Here is a 4,875-nt window from a genome sequence, read left to right as displayed (position 1 = left end):
TTTCAAACTAAGTTTTTGAACTATCAAAACTAAGCTAGAGTAAAAACATTTACAATTCTTCATTTCCAAAAAACCAGATTCATTAATAACAATAATAAAATAAAACATTAATTAAAATCAATTAATATTATTTTTACATAATTATTAAATTAATATAATTTCAAAAATATATTAACTTCAATTTTATATATATCTATATCTATATATACATATATATAACTTTGATATTTTTAAAATTTAAAAATAAATATTAAAAAACACCATGCTCTATTACTAAAAAGCATTAAATAAAATCAACAAGATATCCAATCGGCCTTGTTGTATTGCTAAAAACCATGAATAAATTGATGTCCACTAAACATATTAAAGTTAATTTCCTTTAAAATTTCTCTTTCATAATCCATTTCTTATCTATATTTAAAGTTAATTCCCTTTAAAATTTCTCTATTCATAATCCACGTCTTATCTCACAATCCATATATGTGTTCTAATTATTTTGGTTTATCTCACAATTCATTCATATTAATCGCAAGGATTTTTTAATTCTAATTATATAATTAATTACATCTTAAATTTTAGGTGTTATTAAGATAATATGTTTAGTAGACACTTGATGTAAAAAAACCATAATTCATTTCACAATCAAAATATTTTATAAATATTTTATTCAATATAATTTAATAGCAATTTTGAATTAAATCTAAACCACAAAAATGTTATAATTAATTTTTAAAGATGTCTAACCCGTATCATCGCCCCTTAGCCTCACTACTACTAAAATTATTTAGTCCATATTAGATAGTTATTAAATCGGTTTTAATAATTTAGAAATGAGAACAATTTTATATCTAATGATGTGAAATTTATGAATATTAATAATATTATTAAGATCTGCCATAAATTCATGTTAAATAAGGATCTTTAGGTGATACGAAGAATCAAATCTCTCGAGGTACAAACATTTTCTCATGTAATGCACTCAAAAATAAGTTTGCATCTTGAAATATTTGATCCCTCTCATGTATTGATACATCTATAGTAAAGATAGGTCTATTCTTATTAGTAAGCATGCCCAACATGACATATGTTGATATGACATTTCCTTTAACAAATTAATTTTAATAAAAAAGCATAATGAACTTAGAGATAAATCTTAAGCATTTATCTATGATTACTACTATAAATATTCCAACAAAGTTAATAGAAATTAAATATCTTACATCCACATAACAATTGCTAATAATTAAATTGAAACTTTAGAAGATTTATTCTATCCTAAAATTTTATACTCAAATTGAGATTTATATCTTGAGAGATATAATACCTTTCGAGATTTGATAAATCTAAATACTTTTGCTATATATTTAAATTTTTTAAATATAAAATCATTTAGATATTATTTTTTTAAATATTATATGAATTATTAAATTATAAAACTAAAATTTATATAAAAATTATTAACTATAGTAAAAATAAAATGAAATTATATATATTATTAAAATATATTTATTTTAATTTTAATTTCGAATATATTTACATTTATTATAATATTAAAAAATATAAATATATGAAACAAAATTATTGAGATTACAGAAGTTCAAGGAGTGGCCCAAACGTAGGTGTAACATCCCTAAATAACTAGGTGGAAAATTATACAGATGAGTAAATAGTAATTTTGTTAAAAAGGTTACGAATTAGTTTCAAAAACTAATTCTGGTTATTTGTAAAACTGATTCAGCCACGTATTCAACCATAGCAGCAGTGGTCATGAGGGGGGGAATTACCTTGGATAGGGGAATGAATAGCGGGGTTTCCTCATATGAAGGGGAGGCATGCAAATGAGCGGAGAGGAAGCGCCAGATAGAGGAGGCGGTTACATTCTAACCGATTCATGGCATCCTCGCTGTAAATGTCACCCTAAGCCTCCGAGACCAGGGATTACTCAAGGGAAAACAATCCAAGAGTAACGATCCTCACAATTGGCGAGACTGTAGAACCTACGGAGAAGCCACGAAATAAACCGGGGGCATTTGAGTGCCTTTGCAGAAAAATGGGTCGTGGTTAATTACCTCCGCCCGGGCGATAACCTGATCCTTCTCCATGTTAGGCTGACCAGCGTTCTGTACGGGGCTGATTGGGGTTCTATCGATTCATTTGTTGAGGACAACAACGACAAGGAGTCCTAGCAGAAGCTTGAGGACAATTTTGATGCCTTCACATAGACTAAGGCCTTCGACCTTGCCCAGCCTCTGATCGATGCCCACATACCCTTCAAGATCCACATCATAAAAGATCCCGATAGGAAAGAGAGGCTCTGCTTAGAGGTCGAGAGGCTCGGCCTGAAGTTGGGGTTTTGGGGCCTCCAGGCGGACCTACAAGGGCTGCCTCGGCAGCGGCAGCAATTACTATGTGCACCACTGCATCTGCTCCTTTGTAGTCGTCAGATATCCGGATGATGAGCACGCTGGCCGCACGTTGTTTTATTATTTTGATGGAAGCATGCAGTGGAAGCATGGAGTCAACCACTGAAGAGATAAGTATCTATGCCAAATCTTGGAAGAGGTAGTAGTTTGTGTTAGTATTTGAAATGAGTGTATGTTTATTTTGACATAGAAGTAGCTATTTTGGGTAAGGATAACCCATATTCAAATAATAGTTATTGCATTTATGGAAAAGAGAATGCATTTAAAAGGAGTAGTAGTTAAGTTGAATTTTATTGAAAAGGGATACATGCTTTATTGCATTGGGATGCTAGCTGATTTCGAAGTTTTTGTGAAATAGATATGCATTGCACGCATGATAGAAATTGCTAATGATGTGCTTCTAGGCACATAGGTAATCATACTAACTTTCTTGAAGAAAGAGTATTTTTATATACACATAAATATAGTCTTCTTTTTAGGAAAAGAGTGCATTCTTCATGCATGAAAATAATGACTTTATGGGAGATCTCTTGAAAACAAAAATAGAGATTATTTCCTTAGAAGACACATATGAATAGTGTTCATAAAAGAACCAGAATCCATACTTGTTTCATGAAAAGATTATGTGCATTGAAGTAAAAGTAATTGTGTTAGGAAAAACACAAGTTGCATGCACATAAGGGTAGCTATTGTGATTTTGGAAAGATGTTTTTGTGTGTACGTAGAGAAAGTGATTATGTTAACTTTCTTGAAAATGATAATCTCATGAAAAGATTGTCGTGTTTGATGAGTTGTGTCGGTTTCTTGATTTTAGTGCATAAAAGGTTAAGTTAACCATGTTATTGTTTCCTGAATTTTTATGCATAAAGATGGAATCTATAATAATTTCTTGAAAGGGAAGCATGAGGAACTTACATATAGGAAGATAAAGAAATGGGGTTATAATGACTTCCTTAAGAAAGAAGTATGTGATTTGTTACATGAAATGATGGTATTATTCTAGTGAAGGGAATATGTGTTGCATACGTTAAAGAAGTGCTATTATGATAAGCTAATGTATGCACAAAGAATAGTCATTGTGATATAAGAGTTATTTTTTTTGTATGATAGAGAAACTATGTTCAGTTCTCGAAAAATAACTATGTGAAAAGAACATATGTTCTTAAGCATAGAAACAATAATTTATTACATGTATAAAGATATAACGAATGTGTTATACATGTTAGTAGAACTAATGGATTAGATCTCTTAAAGAGAATTATGCATTAGTGTGAATAAACATTGTGAAGGTAAAACAATATTTACTTGAGTATATGTACTAGTTAAATAGTATGTCATGCTTGCTCATGCATATGAGTAGATGTTAAAAAATCTCTTTTAGAGGTTGATTATTGATTGATTAATATGGTATCTAATCTTCTTGCCAAAGCTGGTTGATGATAACATTGACAGGAAGCGATAGCGATTGGAGCCTAAGAAAAGTGATATTTAATGTTGTGGCAGGAAGAGGATTAACGGTCCATGCAAATGAGTACAAGTTGTGGGATTGTACATTGCTAGAACAATCATGCCACAAGGAATGTTGCATAAGGAATGTTGCATGTGGTGGTCTGTAAGTAAAGGGTTTCATGGAAACTGTATTAGCTTTTAGCTAGTTATGTGACAACTTAATGATAATTCATTGTAATGATTTTATAACAATGGTTAAGGGATCGAATCCCTTATAAGCCATTCAGTGAGGGGTGAAAACCCTCACGAGCATTTAATAATAAGATTAAACGTCTGTTGGTTTTCACCCTAGTATATTGGTGTTCAATGGTGTGATTGCCTTTTGTGTCAATTTGATGATGATGAATCCTTGATGTTGATGGTTCTTTATTTGATGGCATAATCATAATGTCCAAGTATGTGATTAACTAATATGGTTAAGGAAATCATGAAATGGATGCAAGGATTCAAGAGACAGTTTATGATATTATACTACCATAGTGATTAATGGTTAAGCAACTTACTGTCTTTTATTGCAATTTACTTGATGTGCTAATGTACATTACATCTAATGGTTAATGAGGAATTGTGGAGTTGTGAATTGGATAATTACTTGTGGGTAATTTGTATAAAAAAAATTCTAACTCCCTACAAGGTACATTAGCGTAGAACATATTTAAAACCTTATTTTAAGTTAGAAATATCTCGATTTTAAAAGAAAATGGGATTGTGGAACAAAATATAAGTGATATAAAATATGTAGTGTTACCTTATTTTAAGTTAAAAATATCTTTGTTTTAAAATAAAATGTGATTCTGGAAGTAAATGTACGTGATATAAAATATGTAGTGTTTTAGCTCGACGGTGTGTTGTACACAACGAATCATATTTAAAACGCTCTTTTTATTTTAAAAATATATTTGCTTTAAAAGAAAATGCGATTGTGGAAAGTATGTGGTATATA

This window comes from Pinus tabuliformis, chromosome 9 (genome assembly GCF_031772625.1).
Source record: "Pinus tabuliformis cultivar Carrire ecotype Pingquan chromosome 9, CPIR1, whole genome shotgun sequence".
Lineage (NCBI taxonomy): Eukaryota > Viridiplantae > Streptophyta > Pinopsida > Pinales > Pinaceae > Pinus > Pinus tabuliformis.
Note: the sequence above shows the minus strand (reverse complement) of the source record.